We start from the raw sequence: 20,129 nt of genomic DNA, 5'->3' as shown, positions 1-20,129 counted from the left end.
GCCGCGGAGGAGAGGAAGCGCGAACACACGCAAGCGGCAGCCGGCAGCAACAAGCCAGACAATCTCGGCGCACAGCCACGGCCCCGCGGTGACCCACGAAGCGGGGCAGCCCGCCCGGGTACCGGCAGCGTAACGAGCACTAAGACGCCCGCCGCCAGGAGAGCCCCGCGCCAGGCTCTCTGGCCCGGCGGCGGGGCGGGACCGCTAAGGGGGCGCGGCCGGGCCGGACCGTACCAACAGCTCGGATTTGCGGGGGGGGGCGTGGGCGGAGGAGCCCGGCTCTGACAGCGCGCGCGCGGCTCGGTGGGGCGGGGCGGAGTCCCGAAGGCCACGCCTCCACCCCCGCGGCCAGCGCGTGCTGTGGTAGCGCCTCAGTGGTGCGGGCCTGCGTCCTGCTCAGGTGGCCACAGTGTTGCCGGGCCGCCCGCGGTGAGTGCGTGCTTTCGTGGGTGTGGGGTTGAGAGGTCAGGGCGCCGGGGCTCTGGGTGTCGGCGCTCCTGGGCCCGACCGCTTTCGGCCGCTTCAGCTGCCCGAGCCCTCGGCGCTGGGGCGGGCTCTCGGGCCGGGTCGCTGCGTGTCTCAACTGGCGCTCTCACGGAAAGCGCGGCTCCCACCCTGGCTCTTCCAGGGGCGGCCTTTCCCCTCGCGCTGACCTCTCGCGGAGGCTTGAGGGTCGTGGTTTTCACGGCCGAGGGCGCCCGACGGGCCCTTCCGCCGAGGGCCGAGCCTCGGTGTCAGAGGGCTTGAGCTGCATCTCCGCTCCGCCACCCTCGGCCAAGCCGCTTTTCCCCTCTGAGGCTCAGTTTCCCCATCTGTACAATGGGCCTCAGGAGAAGGCCAAGTTATTGCGGTAACTCACGTAGGAGATGCTCTGTGAATGCGACTGGAACCCGAATCCGACCCTGCAGCATCAGGTGGACTCAGTCGAGGGCTCAGGGGAGCCTGCCAGCCCTTCCTTTACTGAGAATCGCCCGGGGTGCGGGCAAGGGCATCCCTGGGGGGCAATGCCCCCTCCAGGGCAGGTGCCTTGGCGGCCGCTGCGACACATCGTTGCCGGGGTCTGCTAGTTAGTCGTGACCCCCTTAGCTCGTGGGAGGAATTGGGTAAGAGGTCAAGGTCTCCTGGGAGATGAGGGGGCTGCAGGGAACTTGACCTCGACATTTTGCTTACATTTCTCAAGCCCATTGTGTAAGCTGATGACCAGTAGGGAAGAGTTTGGGTCCCTTTCAGTGAAGGTGGCTGCCCCTTCTCTCAGACCCACAAAACACAGCCTTTCCTCCGAATTTGGCTGGGCTGGGATTCTAGAGCTCTAGCATCCAGGGAGATGGGGCTGGAGTGGGCAGTTCTGGATTTGAATCTTGGCACCTTGGCAGGACCCTTAACTTCTTGGAGCCTTTGTTGCCTCCTCGGGAGTGCAGCTACTGATACAGCCCCGTCTGCCACCCACACAGGTGTTGAGGTTCTGAGCATCAAAAAAGGCTTGGAGGGTGCCACTGAGAACGGTGACCTTCCGTGTGAGCAGATCAGTTAACTAACCCTCTGGGATCCAGTGTCCTTACTGCGCTGTTACTCCTCGGGCCCTCTCGTTTGGGGAGGAGACATTGGTTCCAACTCCTCGCAAGTTCTGCCTATGCCGATGGCTCCCCTTTGGGTGGTTGTGAGTCCTAGTTGGTAGAGCAGTGAACCCAGAAGGGAACGCGTTCTTTTCTCGGTGGCCCTCTGCGGAGGTCTTCTTTTCTTTTGTGAGAGAATGGACAGTCCTTGCGTTTCTCCTGGTTTGTGTACCAGCTGAGATGAGAAACTGTTTCATCGGGCAGATAGCTTCATCATTGTCTCGAGTGTCCAAAAAACAGGGCTGCGTTTCAGAGAATGGGATATTAGCCTTCAGTTGTGTTGGGGTGTTGAAAACTGCAGAGGGGTCTTAACTGTCCCAGATTCTTTGTGGCTAGCACTTGGGGGAAAACAGCAAGTAGGTTTGAGACAGAGAGAACCCCAAGGATGTGCCTCAGCACCTGGGAAGAGCATTGACTGAAGCCGACGTAAGTAAGGCAGGTGAATACTTCTGGGTGGTATGAGTTTGTGAAAGGCCATGGGTTTGGTTGGTTGCCTGACAAACCTACCATTTTGGGACCTGCCAGTGTCTCTGAGTTGGTTCTTCCTTAACCCCTTGAAAGTCAGGGTCTGAGTTACAGAAGTCCACCTGTGCTCAGGAGAGTATTTGGAATCGGGACTGCTTGGCAAATCTAGAACATTTATTTGCTAAACCTATGGAGCGTTTCAGGTTAAGAAGAGTTTAGCTTTTAAACAAAAAATTTTCCCCCTGATGGAAGCTTCTGTAGCTGTATGACCTTCCGTGGTTCCAGAGATCCCAGCTGCCCCTGCAACATCTCTGCTTCCTTGTGCCTTAGGAAGGAGCAAAGCACAGGGCTGGGGGTCACGGAACGTGCCTTCCAGCTATGGCACTAGCATCGTGTGCCTTTTGGCAAACCACATCGGGCCTGTGGGCCCTCAATTTAATGCTTTGGGATTTAACTTCTATGTCGGATTCATTTGAAAATTAAAATCAGAGGGTTTCCTGGGTGGCTCAGTTGGTTATGCATCTGACTGGATTTTGGCTCAGGTCATGATCTTGCGGTTTGTGGGTTTGAGCCCAAGCGCAGAGACTGCTTAGGATTCTCTCTCTCCCACCCCGTCCCCCTCTGCCCCTTCCCTGCTCATGCTTGCACTCTCTTTCTCTCAAAATAAATAAATAAACTTAAAAAAAAAATTAAAATCAGAAAAAAATGAGATGGAGAAATGACTGTTTTTATAAAAATGTATTTTTTTCTGTTTACAAAACTATTAAGTGCTCATTATTAAAATTATAGAAATACACAGTGTATCCAGTGAACATCCCTCATAGCCTTACACTGAGACAAAAAAATCACCACTGGTGGTATAATACGTGTTCCCAGATATTTTCCTTCACGTATAAAGACACTTATTATCTAACTTTGTTTTACTTAAAACGACAGAAATCTTTTACTATTTATTTTTACTATTAAAAATTTTTTTTAATGATTGTTTATTTTTGAGAGAGAGAGAGAAAGAGAGAACACAAGTGGGGGAGGGGCAGAGAGAGGGAAGGACACAGAATCCGAAGCAGGCTCCAGGCTCTGAGCTGTCAGCACAGAGCCTGACACGGGGCTCGAACTCACAAGCTGTGAGATCATGACCTGAGCCCAAGTCACACACTTAACCGACTGAGCCACTCAGGAACCCCTTATTATTTTAAATTTTAAATACAGAGTCATACTGTTAAACAGTCATACTGTTTTGAGGCTTGCTTTTTATTCCTTACCATGATGTCTCTATCACTTTGTAAAGATCTACCTCAGTCTTTTTTAAAATGACAGAATATTCCAGTAACCAGAATTATTGGGAAAAAATGTATTTTTTGCAGCTTTTTGCTATTGTGAATTCTGCGGCAGCCTTTGTTCTTTATCTTTGTGCCATTGGGCAAATATTTTTGTAGTATGAATTCTTAGAAGAGCTGGAACAATGTTTATGAGCTTTTAAATGTATTATTTAACAGATACTGAATACCATATACTGGGCACTACTTAGGTATCGAAAGTTTGGTTATGACAAAACAGACAAACCCCCCATGAGTCTGACCTCTTATGGGGGGCAAACAACATAATGGTTTATTAAATGATACCTAATTTGGGATTTAACTTTTTATTACATAGCAGATTCCCTTAAAAATGAAAATCAAAAAAAGTGAAATGGAGAAATGACTTTTTATAAAAAATGTATTTTTTCTGCTTACCAAAAAAGGAAGTGCTTTTTTTATTTAAAAAAGACTATTACAGGGGCGCCTGGGTGGCGCAGTCGGTTAAGCGTCCGACTTCAGCCAGGTCACGATCTCGCGGTCCGGGAGTTCGAGCCCCGCGTTGGGCTCTGGGCTGATGGCTCGGAGCCTGGAGCCTGTTTCCGATTCTGTGTCTCCCTCTCTCTCTGCCCCTCCCCCGTTCATGCTCTGTCGCTCTCTGTCCCAAAAAATAAAATAAAAAACGTTGAAAAAAAAATTAAAAAAAAAAAAGACTATTACAGAAATATGCAATATAGACTGTGAATGTCCTTCATAGCCTTCCACTGCGACATTTTCTTTATCGAGAAAAATAATACAAAGGAGTGTGTGTGTGTGTGTGTGTGTGTGTTTATAGAAATGGTGTGACTTTAAATGTCAATTGGTATTAAACTCCCCTCCAAAAACAGTACCTTATTATGCTCCAGAGACTCAGCATTTTTAAATTCAGAATTCTCAGGTCAGTCATGACAATGCAATGCTAATGGCAAAGAGTGTTTTTATTTCAGGAGAATTTGTGCCAGACTCTGTGTTAAGTTTGTATTATGTATGCACACGTGTGTGCATGCACACACCCAATATTGTGTGCATGTGTGTGTATTTTTAAGTTCTTCCGATGACCCCAAAAGGCTAGTGTTTTCATGACCACCTCACAGCGGGGGAGGCCATCTCAGAGATGCAGTCATTTGCTCAAGGCTGAGGGTGAAGCTGAGGCCTCACCACGGCCCCTCTGCCTCCAGAACCTTCGCTCTCCTTTTGTGCTGTGTTATCTCATTTTCTGACTGTACAGGATTTTTTTTTTTTTTTTTTTTGGGTGGAAGGGAAATCACATAATCCATGTAGTTGTTCAATAATATGATTGTTCCTCCCCACTTCCAATACCAAAACACCAGTAAGTATGTCTGTCTTTTCTTTTTTAATTAAAATATATATATATATATATTTTAAGTAAATTCTACCCCTGAAGTGGCTGAAACTTACACCTGTTGAGATCAAGAGTTACATGTCCTTTCTACTGAGCCAGCCAGGTGCCCCTCAGTATGTTTTAATACGTCTCACTGTATGTTATAGTGTAAGAAACATAAATGAAATGAGTATCTTATATATAGAGAGACAATGCCTGTCCATTATCATCATCATCATCATCATCATCATCATCATCATCATCATATAGGCTACAGAACAAAGCTTCTTTTTCTGTGTAGTTCTGTTGTCTGGCATTCGATAGAGATTTAGACTCCCCTGGCAGGTGGGAGAAGCTCCTGGGTCAGAGGTAGCATACCAGCTTATACAGGTGTTGGCTTGCTCCAAGCCTTATTTGGTTCAGCCATGAAGTGGGAGAAAGAATCCACACTCCACCTGCCTCCTGGAACAGTTCAAAAGGTGTTTATTTTCCAGCGGTTAATTCTCCCCATTCTTGGCAGTGTTTCCATCCCTGTGAAATGATGCTTAAAAAACACGTATTTGGTCCTCAGGTTCTAAGAGTCTGTTTAGAGCCTGGTGCAGGCGCTTGAGAATTCTGTCAGGGAGGAGAGCAAACATAAAGCGAGCAATTACGGCAGAATGTGTTGAGTTCGTTCTGGAGATAGAGCGTGTGAGATGCTTATCCTTGATGCTGAGCCCAGCATGTGCTGGGGAACACTCAGGGTGAGCTACTTTTATATAGGGGTCATGCAAGGCTCCACAGAAGAAGTGACATTTAATTTGGGTCTTGGAGGGTAGGTGGGATTTCACTGAACCCATGAAGGCCCACTTCCCCCAGGGGGTGTAGGGTAGAGGTTACCTGAGGCTTGGAAGCAATCTGGGGCTTATCTGAAGGGGTCTTGTGATCCATGCTAAGTGATGGGAAGGCTTTGAACTAGGTGGATGATGTGACTAGGACAGAGCAGCGTATTCTTGTAGTGGGTTTTCAGACCCTCTCACTGCCAATATCCTCCCTTCTGGGTGAATTGCTCATTTGGGAATCTTACTCCTCTTAAATCTGTACCCTACTGTTTTAGTCTTTTACATCCTGAAAGCGTTATTCCTTTCCCAACCCCCTCCCCAGGTGAGGTGTTCACATTAGTCGTGTACCTGTCAGGGTGTGTGTGTGTGTGTGTGAAGGTGGTGGAGGAGTCCCATGAGGCAGACTGTGGCTCTTAGAAGGCTGGTGGCTCCTGTGGGTCAGGTCCACTGGCACCAAATTCATCAGCCTGTTATGCCTGATGCTGGTTGGTGTGGCCACTCGGTTGACACTGGAGTATATTGTGAACAAAGCATCTCGGGGACCTGGTCCTTGTGGGTGTCTTGTGGAGAAAACTGCTGATGTGGGGGCTTTCTTTCACTTGTAAAAAGGTGACTGTGGAGGGGGGAAATCTCCTTTGATTGGGGTGCTGGAGGGGGAGGGATTCTGATCTTTGCACAGCACCTGCACATGGCTCAGAGGACTGGACACGCACCTCCCAGAAACTAATCAGTTTCTTTATTTTTTATTTTTTATTTATTTTTTTTAACGTTTATTTTTGAGACAGAGAGAGACAGAGCACGAACGGGGGAGGGTCAGAGACAGAGGGAGACACAGAATCTGAAACAGGCTTCAGGCTCTGAGCTGTCAGCACAGAGCCCGACGCGGGGCTCGAACTCACGGACCGCGAGATCATGACCTGAGCTGAAGTCGGCCGCTTAACCGACTGAGCCACCCAGGCGCCCCGAAATGGGCCAAATGGTGGTATCATCAGCCATGGACTGTTTCTCAGGGAATTGGATTCTTTCATCTTTATGTGTTTTTGAGAGAGAGAGAGAGAGAGGGAGAGAGAGAATGATCAGGGGAGGGTCAGAGAGAGAGGGAGACACAGAATCCAAAGCAGGCTCCAGGCTCTGAGGTGCCCTCTGATGTGGGATTTACATAATTTGCTTCTAGGTGAAATTTATGAACTATGTTTAGTCATTTTTTTTTTAATCTCCCCTCATTTAATCTTCAGTGCCTTTTCCGGTGCCCTCCCACCCCCTGCCTCCCTTCTGTATGATCTGTTCCTTTGGTGCTCACGTAACAGCACTGTGACCTTGTGATACTTTGATCCTCACTGGCATACCACCTCACTGCATTGGGTAGGCTGGGTCTGTACAAAGGTTTGAGGGCGGTGTTGGAACACATGAACTTACGCTCACCTCTGAATCCAGAGGCGTTGACTGTATCTGTAGGTCACTTGGGGTCGGTTTTCAGCACTGCAAACAGGGATGGAATGTGTTAGCCAATTGGGCTCAGCTGCTTCTGTGGGTGGGGTTTGGGTTGGGACTCATTCCAAACATCAGCAGGTTTCCTGGCTGGGATTTGTAGTCTTGTGAAGAGCATCGTTGGTTTCAGTTAAGGGTTTCAGAACCTTTGTGATTGTTTAAGAAACCACACAGTGTCATGTGGATAGGTTGAGCGCCGTCCTTTATGTAATGTGATTTGCAAACTCTAAAAGGTCGTGTAGCATGGCAACAGAGATGGAAAAGCTCGCTCCACCTGCCTGAAACCCCACCAGCAAGGTCTCTCTCCCTGTTAGTGACCTCACCCAGTTCCTGGTCCCTGAAGCTCTAAAGGCAAAAGACAGGTTGACCTCTGCCTTCCTCTTCATTCTCGGTTTCCACCACCATGCAGTCCTGTCTGTTTTTAGTCTTTGACTCTCTCTCCCCTGCTGTGGTCTTATCGCAACTCCTTCATTTCCTGCTGCAGTCGCCCCTAATTGGCCCCCCTGAATCCATAATTCCTTCCCACTCCTCCCTAGCACTTCTCAAGATCTATCCATGCTGGTTGATCTCCAAGCCCTGCTTTTTTTTTTTTTTTTTGAAATTGTTTGTTTATTTATTTGTTTGTTTATTTTGAGAGAGAGACTAAGTGCATGTGTGCAAGCTGGGCAGAGAGAAAGGGAGAGCCCCCCAAGCAGGCCCCGCACTGTCACTACAGAGCCCGACACAGGGCTCGATCTCGAGAACCGTGAGATCACGACGGGAGCCGAAATCAAGAGTCGGATGCTTAACTGACTGAGCCACCCAGGCACTCCCTCCAGGCCCCCCTTTTATCACCCCCCCTTTGCTCAAAAACTCATAGTCGCTCTCACTGATATAATTGTTTGGTGTTTTTTCCTTTTTCCTCTTTTTTTTTTTCCTTTTACCCCTGTAAAGGATATGGAAGTGGCTTGTAATAAAAGGAGAGCCTACTTCTCTCTCTCTCCCTAATGGCAGTGTGGTTGGACTAGAACGTGAATTCAGTAAGAACAGGGAACCTCCCCATCATTGGCATGAGAGTCAGCCAGTGCATGGTACAGTGCCATGTAAGGCAGGCACTCTTGCTGAATACCAACTGAAGAGGAATGAATGGGTGAATGAATGATTATGGCCCCTTTCTCCCTATTTTCCTGCTAAGCTTCCTCCTACATTTTGATTGAGCCCAGATGCCAATGTTGGGTCTGATCTGTATTTTTTGAGATTATTCTAAGATGCAATATGAACCTTTTGGAGGATTTTAGTTTCCCATCTAGGTATGAAGATTTAAATGTTTCAAGTTCCTCCTGCAATTAGTCATTTATTCAGTAATTCAATGATTAATCATTTTAGGGGCGCCTGGGTGGCTCAGTCGGTTGAGTGACCGACTTCAGCTCAGGTCGTGATCTTGCGGTTTGGGAGTTCAGGCCCTGTGTTGGGCTTTGTGCTGACAGCTCAGAGCCTGGAGCCTGCTTCGGATTCTGTGTCTCCCTCTCTCTCTGCCCCTACCCCACTCATGCTCTGTCTCTCTCTGTCTCAGAAATAAACATTAAAAAAAATTTTTTTTTAATAATTAATCATTTTATAATTGAAAAAGAGAAGGAACTTGGGTACCTTCCCTGTAATATTCTAGGTCTTCCTAGATATTTCTGGATTTGATCTGCATGTCCAAAACATGAATAAATGTGTTTATTTAAAAAATTCTGAAGTGAAAAGAGGGTTCTAGTGTAACCTTTGATTGCTTCTCGGCCTTTTGGCTAAGATCAAGTATGGTGTAACCTTTGAGTGTCTGTTGCATGTCAGGTCCTGTGCTGGGTATTTTATATCTCATGTAATCATCCTAACACCGTGAGGATGGTCAGTGAGGGGACTGAGGCTGAGTGACAAGAGTGCCTAGGGTCCCACCGTGTGTGGGTGGCGTATCTGAACCACGGTCTGTCTGCCTACAAGGCCCATGTTCTTTCATGTCTCAGCTGGGTTTTAAGTTAGTTGAGTTCCAAGGCCAATCCTCTCCTCAGCCAAACCCCAAACCAAGGAGACAACTAAAAGCCGAGAGTCTAGTCATTGAGAGAAGTACACTGGGAGGCAGGTAATTGCACCAAAAGGTGGTCAGGGGAAGCTATTGGGTTAAGCACAAAAACACTCAGCTCAGCACTTCCTAGAAGGCAAGCCAGAGAAGGATGGGAACGAACAGCAAGCATTACTGAAAAAAGGAAGTGGGCCAGTTTAATACAAGAAGCCCTTTCCCTGGGCCTTCATCTGAGGCTCACTGAATAAGGCAGCGGAGCGGGTTCTGTATCCAGCAGGTGTTGGTAGAGCTCTTGTGAGTACCAGGCCCTGTTAGAGGTGCTGGGACTGCGCCCATGTGTGGACACCACCGACGGGATGAAGGCGGCTCAGGCCTGGGCAGAGGGAGCGTTCCATAGAACAGAGGAGCATGGCCCACAGGGAGCCCTTCCTGGGACCCGCTTGGGTAAAGGCAGAGAACTTCAGTCTCTGTTATACTCCTGCAAGGGCAGATCTTTGGGGGGTGGGAGCAAGAGAGGGCTCGGCGTCACGGGGAGAGCAGTAGAATCCAGGACAGTGAGTGTGGAGCGTCCCTTTGCCAGAAGCAGGAGGCAGGCAGGCCAAAGTGGAGGCCCTGAGGGTCTTGGCACCTCCCACGTGCAGTGTCCTGCCACGCTGCTGTGGAAGTTGAAAGGCCTGGCTTGGCTTCGTGCCCCCTGAGTGGCCATGGGCAGAGCTGAGATTTGTCAGAAAGCAGTCCCGATTCCGTTCCAGTGCTCCTGGCTGAAGGGCCAGCAGGCCGGGCCATCGGGGGTGGAGTGGCGAGCCTGGCCCAGGAGATTTTGTTGCTTCAGTCGTGTAGCAGCGTATTCTGAGCCTCACGTTATGCCAGGCCTCCTGAGCGCTGGGGGTACAGAGATGCGAGGTAGCTCCAGCCAGACACCAGCCTCTGTGTGTCTCCAGGGATGGTTGAGTTTTGAGCGATGCTGTCACCTGTCAGTACAGCCAGGATGTTAACTGCACAATGAACTCTCATTCAGTGAAGCATTGATGGAAGCATCAAAAACTCTGCCCTGCTCTGAGAAGGTTTTGAAAGGCAAATAAATGGAGAGGGTGGCTGTGATGCCAGCTGGTCTGGGTTTGAATCCTGGTCCTACCCCTTATCCTTTCCCTGCCTTTGGACGAGGTACTTTAGCCTGTGTGGTAACTACTGCTCCTGTGCCTCAGAGGGTTATTGTAAGGATGAAATGAAATAATAGAATGTCATCTTACAGGTGCTTAATACATGTTAATTTTTGCAATCAGTATTTTAGGAAAAAAAATAAATAGACAAGAAAAACAAAATGATGGCAGTGGGGGGACCCAGGATTAAGGATGGTGTGTGTGACTGCTAGAGGCTCTTTAAGTTTGTCCAGAGTTCCCTGATGTCCAGAGAAAGGGGGGGAAGACAAATCGGGAATGGGGAGTGACTACTGATGGGTAGAAGATTTCTTTTGGGGGTGATGGAAATGCTTGTGAATTAAGCAGCAGTGGTGACCGCACAGTGGGTGAATATTCTGAAAACCACTGAGTTGCATACTTTGAAACAATGCATTTTATGATATGTGAATTAGATCTCCATTTTTTAAAGTATATTTATTTATTTTGAGAGAGGGAGAGAGGGAGAGACAGAAGCCCAAGCAGGCTCTGTGATGTAAGTGCAGAGCCCAGCGCTGGGCTCGAACCCACGAACTGCAAGATCATGACCTGAGCTGAAATCAAGAGTCGGATGCTTAACCAGCCGAGCCACCCGGGCGCCCTGAGAGCTCCATTTTAAAATTAAGAGGCCATGAGTCCTTGAGCAGCTGGACTCCCTCTGGCTCTGCCACTGGCCGCCCGTGCCCTCTAGCAGGTTCCATACACCTGCGGCACACACATTCACTGCTCGCTGTGTATTTCTGTGCTTCCCCACGTTTCTTAGCCCCCTTGAGAGCCGGTGATGTGTGTCACTTCCAGCCGGAAGCATTTAAGAGCTGGGGCTGACCCCTCGCACAGTCTTCTCCCCACCACAGCAACATGGAATTTATATGGCGAGGTCGTGGAGTCACAAGGAAAAAGCTGCTTGAACTACTGAGGCCCCTTATGGAGACCAAGAACCTAGTGGTCACCTAGCTTGCTTCCACTAGACATTGCATAACGTTAGGCGTTAAGCCGCCTGGGGGTATGTCGGTGTCAGGGGAGGACACCTTTTCCTAGTAGGGTGGCCTGGAGAAATGTCCTCATTGCCCTCGTCCAGGTGTGCTGTGTGATGTGGTGCACATCTTCTCTAGCAGGAAGCCACTGCAGATGCAGTGAAGCAGCAGCATTCATAACCCAGGTGTGTCCCCGCAGCTTGCTGTGGCCAAGTACGCGGCAGCTCTCCTGGAAGCATCTGTCAGAGGGAGCATGAAACCGTCAGCCTCAGGAGCCTCTCGTGCAACCTGGTACCCCAAGTGACAGCACGGCCCCAAAGGACTTTGTTTTCCTAGTCTCTAGGAGAACGTGGTTCACATCTGTTCTTGTCTGTGGGTAGCATAGTGAGGGTTGTAACAAGCAGTGACAGAGAAGGTCTCAGGCCCTTCACTGTCCCTCTGGATTGCTGGCTGTGGGACCGCCAGTAATTTGCTCGGCCCTTGGGTCTTTGAATCTGTGTCTGTAAAATGGGTGAAACAGGTTTATCATAAGAATTTAAAGGAAGAGCTCTTATGAAGTGCCCGACCTTGTGTTTGGCACATAGTAGGTGTTGAGTCAGTGCGAGTTCCCATTGCCTGCCTCCTGCTTAGTGCGCGGGCCCTGCACTTGGCACTCAGTAGGACTCCACGGGCCTTTCTCTCTCCTGCAATTCTGACGATTTGTTTTTTGAGACCCAAGGGCACCAACCCTTGTCTCTTGGGGTTCATGAGGAATCCAGGTCATCAGACATTGATTCAGCACTTGGCTGGAGGACTACAGAGATGAATAAGCCATAATTCTTGACCCTAAGTTGTTCATGACCAGGTAGGAGACGTAGATGTGGAAGTAAGGAACTCTCTTACAAGGTGCGGCTTCATGGCGTCACTGAGCATGGGTAGGAAGGAGGGCATTTTATGGAGGAAGTGGCGCTTGAGTTCATCCTTGAAGACACAGCTTTGATAGCTGCAGACAGAGAGGGAAGAACATTCTTAGTAGGGAGAACAGTGAAGCAAAAAGAGGCAGCAAACAGTGTGTAAGATGTTGGGAAGCTGATGGGAAGACCTTGGAATAAGGATGCCACTGGATTATTTCTTTTACACTTTTTATTTCCCACCAATTTTGGACTTATCGAAAAGTTACAAAAACAGTACAAAACAAGATTCCTTTTTATTTCTCACCCACCTTCCCCTGACGCTAACATCTTATGAAATTATAATACAGTTACCGAGAATAAGAAATTAACATTGGTACAGTATCATTAACTATTAACGGAAGGCTGGCAAACTTTTCCTGAAAGTTTGGGGCCAGAAAGGAAATACTTTAGGCTTTGTGGGTTGTAAGGTCTCCATCACAACTCCCCGACTCTGGTGTTTTAGCAAGCTGTAGTAGGTCATCTGTGTATGAATGAGCATGACTGTGTTCGAATGACACTTGATTTTCTTTCTTTCTTTTTTTTAATTAATTTATTTTTATGTCTTTTATTTTTTTTTTTAATTTACATCCAAATTAGCATACAGTGCAACAGTGATTTCAGGAGTAGATTCCTTAGTGTCCCTTCCCCATTTAGCCCATCCCCCCTCCCACAACCCCTCTGGTAACCCTCAGTTTGTTCTCCATATTTATGAGTCTCTTCTGTTTTGTCCCCCTCCCTGTTTTTATATTATTTTTGTTTCCCTTCCCTTATGTTCATCCGTTTTGCCTCTTAAAGTCCTCATATGAGTGAAGTCCTATGATTTTTGTCTTTCTGACTAATTTCACTTAGCATAATACCCTCCAGTTCCATCCATGTAGTTGCAGATGGCAAGATTTCATTCTTTTTGATTGCCGAGTAATACTCCATTGTATATATAGACCACATCTTCTTTATCCATTAATCCATCGATGGACATTTGGACTCTTTCCATACTTTGGCTATTGTTGATAGTGCTGCTATAAACATGGGGGTGCCTGTGTCCCAAAACAGCACACCTGTATCCTGTGGATAAATGCCTAGTAGTGCAATTGTTAGGTCATAGGGTAGTTCTATTTTTAGTTTTTTGAGGAACCTCCATGCTGTTTTCCAGCGTGGCTGCACCAGCTTGCATTCCCACCAACAATGCAAAAGAGACCCTCTTTCTCCGCATCCTCGCCAACATCTGTTGTTGCCTGAGTTGTTCATGTTAGCCATTCCGACAAGTGTGAGGTGGTATCTCGTTGTGGTTTTGATTTGTATTTCCCTGATGATGAGTGATGTGGAGCATTTTTTCATGTGTCGGTTGGGCATCTGGATGTCTTCTTTGGAGAAGTGTCTACTCATGTCTTTTGCCCATTTCTTCACTGAATTATGTGTTTTTTGGGTGTTGAGTTTGAGAAGTTCTTTATAGATTTTGGATACTAACCCTTTATCTGATATGTTATTTGCAAATATCTTCTCCCATTCTGTCGGTTGCCTTTTAGTTTTGCTGATTGTTTCCTTCGCTGTGCAGAAGATGTTTATTTTGATAAGGTCTCAGTAGTTCATTTTTGCTTTTGTTTCCCTTGCCTCCGGAGACGTGTTGAGTAAGAAGTTTCTGTGGCCAAGATCAAAGAGGGTTTTGCCTGCTTTCTCCTTAAGGATTTTGATGGCTTCCTGTCTTACATTGAGGTCTTTCATCCATTTTGAGTTTATTTTTGTGTCTGGTGTAAGAAAGTGGTTCAGGTTCATTCTTCTGCATGTCGCTGTCCAGTTTTCCCAGCACCACTTGCTGAAGAGACTGTCTTTCTTCCATTGGATATTCTTTCCTGCTTTGTCAAAGATTAGTTGGCCATATGTTTGTGGGTCCATTTCTGGGTTCTTTATTCTGTTCCATTGATCTGAGTGTCTGTTCTTGTGCCATGAAACCTGATTTTCAAAAGGAGTCAGCCAGCGGGGCCAGTGCTTGACTGTGATTTGCCAGCCCCGGACTACACAACATCCCTTATTTGGAATCGATCAGTTTTTCCACCAAAGTCCTCCCTCTGTTCTAGGATCCTGTCTGACATCCTGCCTGGCACTTAGTTGTCATGTCTCCTTCACCCCTTCCGATCTGGGACAGTCCCTTCACCTGTCCTAACCTCACTATTTTGAGAGAGTACCAGTCCATTATCTTCTAGAACACACCCCACTTTAGGTTTGACCAGTGGTTTCTCACATTTGGAGGGAGGGAGGCAAGAATACCACAAAGGTGGTGTGTGCCCTTCTGAGTACACTGTTGAAGGGGGTTCATTACCAGTGACATGTGCCTTGATCTCCTGGTTGGGTTCGTGTCTGCAGGGCTTCTCCTCCGTAAAGTTTCTGCTTTACCCTTTGTAGTTAATGAGTATCTGGGGAGTGGTAACTTTGAGACTGTGCAAATCCTGCTTCTCCAGGGACTTTTGCCCACTAATTTTAGCACATCCAGTGGTAGGTCTTATCTGCAGTAGTACTTACTGTGGATCTGATGCTGATTTTCTGTTTCCCTCTTCCCTCCTACATTTATTAGTTGGAATTCTGTGAGGAGGAGCTGTGTCCGTTTATTTATTTTGTTTATTTGACTATTCGATTATTTATATCAGGATAGACTCATGGATATTTATTTATTCTACTGTTAAAAACCCAGTACTCCTCTAGCTGTTAACAATCCAAAGAAGAAATTGAGAAAACAACTCCATTTACAACAACATCAAAAAGAATAAAATACTTAAGAGATGAATTTAAACAAGGAGGTGGAAGGGTTTTCCACTGGAAACTACAGAATGTTGCTGGAAGAAATGAAGACAGTGGGAAGACATTTTGTGTTCATGGACTGGAAGTCTTCATATTGTTAACGTAGCATCACCCCCAAAACAGCACACAGGTTCAGTGCGGTCTATCAAAATCCCAGTGGCTTTTTACGCAGAAATGGAAAAGCTGATCCTAAAATTCCTGTGGCATTGCAGAGAACTTCAAATAGCCAAACCGTCTTGAAAATGAAGAACAAAGTGGGAGGATTCCTACCTCCTCATTTTAAAACTCACCACAAAGCTATAGTCATTAAGGCAGTGTGGTGCCATTAGAAGGACAGACCTATAGGTCAATGGAATAGAATTGAAATCTAGAACTTAATTCATGTGTATGTGGTCAGTCGATTTTTGACAAGGGTACCAAGGCCATTCAATAGGGGGAAAGTCTTTCCAACAAATGGTGCTGGGACAACTGGATATTCACATGCAGAAGGAATAAAGCTGGACCCCTTACCTTACTTTACATCATATACAAAAACCAACTCATGGTGGATCAAAGACCTACACACATGTCCAAGATAAAACTGTAAAACGCCCAGGAAAAAACATAGAGGTAAATCTTTTTTTTTTTTTTTAATTTTTAATGTTTGTTTATTTTTGGGAGAGAGAGAGAGAGAGAGAGAGAGATGGAACATGAGTGGGGGAGGGGCAGAGAGAGAGGGAGACACAGAACTCGAAGCAGGCCCCAGGCTCTGAGCTGCCAGCGCAGAGCCTGATATGGGGCTCGAACCCATGAACCGTGAGATCATGACCTGAGCCGAAGTCCGATGCTTAACCGACTGAGCCACCCAGGCGCCCCATAGAGGTAAATCTTAACAACCTTGGACTTGGCAGTAGTTTCTTAGGATGTCAGAATCATAAGCAACAAAAGAAAAAGCACATAAATTGGGCTGTTACGAATTGAGTGTTTCTGTGCCCCTAATCGGCATATGTTGAAATCGTCATCCCTAATGTGATGGAATTAGGTGGGGCTTTGGGGAGGGAATTAGTTCATTAGGGTGGAACCCTAGTGAATGGGATTAGTGCCCTTATAAGAAGTGACAGGAGGGCTTGTTTCCTCTTCGCCTTATGAGGCTGCAAGAAAGCAGCTGTCAGCCAACCGGACAGCAGGCTCTCACCAGACACTGGATCTGCTGATGCCTTGATCTGGACTTCCCAGTCTCCGGAACTGTGAAAAATAAAGGTTTCTTGTTTAACTGCCTCCTCTAGGATATTTGTTACAGCGGCTTGAGCTAAGACATGGACTTCATAAAAAGTAAAAACTTTGGCGCGTCAATGCTATCAAGAAAGTGAAAAGACAACTCACATAATGGGGAGAAGTATTTGCAGATTCTGTATCTGATAAAGGTCAAGTATCTAGCATATGTAAAGAACACTCATAACTCAACAACAACGTGAAAACAACGCAATTGAAAAATGAGCGAAGGACCTGAATATTCTTCCCAAGAAGATACACAGATGACCACAAGCACACGAAAAGATTCTCAACATCATTCATCGTTAGGGAAATGCAGATCTAAAGCGCCAGGAGCTACCACTTCACACTCCACCAGCATGGCTGTTAACAACAAAAACAGAACCAGCAAATCACTGATGTTGGTGGGAACATGGAGAAATCGGACCCCTCGTATGCTGCTGATGGGAACGTAAAGTGGTGCGTTCGTTGTGGAAAACAGTCTGGCCGTTCCTCAGGGCGTGAAGCATAGCATTACCACATGACCCAGCAATTCCGCTTGTACTTATATACCCTGAGAATTGAGAACAGGCACTCAAACTGTACTTGGACATGAATATAGCAGCATTATTTACGATAGCCAAAAAGCGAAAACAGCTCAGATTCTATCACCTAGTGAAAGTATAAGTAAAGTGTAGTAGGTGCATATGATAGAATATTATGCGGCCATAAACAGGAATGAGTGGCTGACACCTGCTCCAACATGAATGAACCTTGAACACATTCAGCCAAGTGAAAGAAGCCAGTCACAAAGGACTGCTGAATGTGTGGTTCCCTTTATGCGAGATGTTCGAGATGTTCATAATAAGCAAATTGACAGAGACGGAATGTAGAGGAGAGGTTGCCAGGGGCTGAGCAATGGGGATTGATTGCTTCCTGGACACAGTGTTTCCTTTGGGGTGATGAAAACCTTCCATAACTAGATAAAGGTGATGGTTGCACAGTATTTTGCAGGTACTTAATTCCACTGTACTGCAAATTTAAGATGGCAAATTTTACATGTATTTTGCCACAATAAAAAAAAAAATAACCTTAGAGATGAATTACACCTCCCTGATCCAATAATATTATTTATTTGGGTGCTTAAATTGTTCTAGCTTTAGCCGTTTGGGACCTCCTTTGGGAGGTCTTCTGGTTCTTTCGATAGCCTCATGTTTTCTTGAGCTTTTCCTTAATTTCTGGCACTATGCTGATGTTCCATGCTTGTTTTTTTGTTTTCCATGCTCCAGCCCTGGAACCAGCTTTTTCTTTAAAAAAAAAAAAAAAAAAATTTTTTTTTTTTAACATTTATTCATTTTTTGAGAGGCAGAAAGAGACAGTATGAGTGGGGAAAGGACAGAGAGAGAGGGAGACACAGAATCCGAAGCAGGCTCCAGGCTCTGAGCTGCCAGCACAGAGCCTGACGCAGGGCTCAAACTCATGAACAGTGATATCATGACCTGAGCTGAAGTTGGACGTTTAACTGACTGAGCCACCCAGGCGCCCCAGAACCAGCTCTTTCTTTAAGGAGCCCTGGTTCTTTTTATTGGAGAATGGTCTTTAGAAACCAAGATGTGGGTGCTTGATGACACTGCTGATTTTCACTCTGTTTTGCCCCAAAGAATAGGAATAGGAGGGCCAGTAACCCAACGTTCTTTGAGCGTCTGCCATGTGCCCTGTGCAGTTTCCCCCCTGTGACTCGCCCATAGCCCTGGTAGAGTTCTCCACGGTGATGACTCTCCATTTTAGAAAAAGTGGCCAAGGGAGTTGAGATTTGTCCAGCGTCCTGGAACTATTTGGTGGCAGAAGTAATTTTGAACTGGCTTTTATTTTTTTCTAAAGCTGCGACCCCCCCGCTCCCCCCACTTGCCCTTCAGACCCTTCTGGATACTCCTCCCCCGACCTTTCTCATTTTGTGCCTCCTTCGTCAGGAAGCCCTCCCTAGCCACTTCGGCTCACACCAGCCTCACCCAACTGTGAACTGGCACTGGCCTCCTGTGCCATTCATTTTGGCAAGGAAGTCACTGCCACTTGTCTCTTTTCAGCAGAAGGGCAGAGAACATTCCCTGACTTAGTTTGTCTTCCCTTGTCCAGCTGGCATGGTGTTGAGCACTTGACGGATGTGAAAGAGCCACTGTCTAGTATGAGTGTAGTGTTTCACCTCAAGGCAGCCTTACCTTTGACCGTCGCCCTCAGTGTTTCTGTGACACTTCACAGAATGCTTTCACATGCATCATTTGTACCAAAGCCAGACAAGGATTGATAGTCCATCTCATTGGCTAAGCCTCGACGAGGAGAAGTGATTTGCTAAGACTATGGTAAAGCCAATACCCAAATGTGATTTTTTTGAACTCGACCCTTTTCACTATGACCCTCTGTCTGCTTTGCTACTAATGCTATTTTATAATCCAGTGGACTAGAGAGAAATCAAAGAAAAAAACTGGGGCTGTTTGCCCCCATCATATTTTAGTTGAAGCTCAAATACTACTTTTGAAAAAAAATTTTTTAGTGTTTTTATTTATTTTTGAAGGAGAGAGAGACAGAGCATGAGCAGGGGAGGAGCAGAGAGAGGGAGACACAGAATCTGAAGCAGGCTCCAGGCTCTAAGCTGTCAGCACAGAGCCGGATGCAGGGCTCAAACTCACGACCTGTGAGATCGTGACCTGAGCCGAAGTCGGACGCTTAACCGACTGAGCCACCCAGGTGCTCCTCAAATACTACTTTTGGAAAGTATTTGATTTCCTTTGCTGTGCCTAAAATCTAGGGGAATTCCAAGGTCAATAGATGACATAGAAGTAAGTAGTTACTCCCTTTCCTTAGGGGCTACTGGAATGGGGGCATTTGAAAATTTAATATAGTACTATCGCTGTGGAGGAATATGTAAAAGGTAGGTAGGTTTTTGTTTTCTTCTGTGTTCCTGCTGAAATGGTCTGAACAAGTAGAGGCTACCTTTCATGCCAGAAAACACGTGAAGTGGGCTAAAGGTGCCATCACTTTTCCATTCTGGCTAGTGGGAATTCACAGAGACTGAGGTTTGCAAAAGACTAGCCTCGTCTACTGATGGTAGACACAGGCTTGGCAGGATTTCAGAATCCTAACCTATGAGGCCGGAGGGGCTGCTACAGTCCCTTTTAGAGGGACTTTAGACCTTCTGGGCTCTCTTCTGTGCCTGCCCTTTGCCAGGCATTGTCTTCTGTCCCCCTCACAGTAGCCATTGTTCACTCCCTGCCCCCCGCCCCTTTAGCTAGAAGGATTTGTACTGTATCAAGTGACTAGGCTTAGACATATCTAAGGCTTTCCTGTTGGAAGTCAAGGTGAGTTGATCAAGGACTGTTGAAAGACGATGCGTGCGAAGTCACCCTGCTCCTGTGGGCTGTGGGGTGGGGGTGGGTGGCAATGGTTGAGGGAAGGGAGCTGGTCCCTCCAGGTCCAATTCAGCTGGAGGCAGATCTCTGGGCAAGTCCTGGTAGATGAAAGCCAGAATTGGACGGATTCTGGGAGTTCTAGACCTCAGAACCCAAACCTTACTTTCCCTTCAGTAAAGAAAGGTTGGCTTTCTCCAGAGCTTTTTGGGTTTCTCCAGATCCTGTTTCTCTAAACTCTTAAGGAAATACAGGAGCTTCTAGAAGTCACCCAGACTGGCTTCCAGGGGGTAGAGCTGACGTATTCCACCATTTATCTACAAGTATTCTCATAGTTTGAGGCACAGAAGCAAACAGCAGAGGTTCTTTTCTTCACTATTTGCCTTGCACACACCTTGGTCTTGTATGATTCCACCAACAGCCCCTGTGAGGTAGGTAGTAACAGCCCCATTTTATAAAGGAAGAAACTGAGGCTCAGAGAGGTTTTGAGATTCGTGTGTGTGTGATGTTGTCATGACGTAAG

At 46.9% G+C, this 20,129-nt stretch overlaps 1 protein-coding gene across 1 annotated transcript in view; it reads left to right on the top strand.

Moving 5' to 3' along the window:
* Positions 1-319: 319 nt before the first annotated feature.
* Positions 320-20,129, top strand: part of POR (cytochrome p450 oxidoreductase) — a 62,993-nt gene continuing 43,183 nt past the window's right edge. Inside the window, exon 1 of the mRNA XM_040456091.1 lies at positions 320-429. The gene's annotated coding sequence lies outside the window, so the exon portion shown is untranslated. The remainder of the gene's footprint in view (positions 430-20,129) is intronic.

This window comes from Herpailurus yagouaroundi, unplaced genomic scaffold (assembly GCF_014898765.1).
Source record: "Herpailurus yagouaroundi ecotype Mexico unplaced genomic scaffold, PumYag 216, whole genome shotgun sequence".
Classification (NCBI taxonomy): domain Eukaryota; kingdom Metazoa; phylum Chordata; class Mammalia; order Carnivora; family Felidae; genus Herpailurus; species Herpailurus yagouaroundi.
This window is presented reverse-complemented; position numbering and strand designations above follow the sequence as displayed.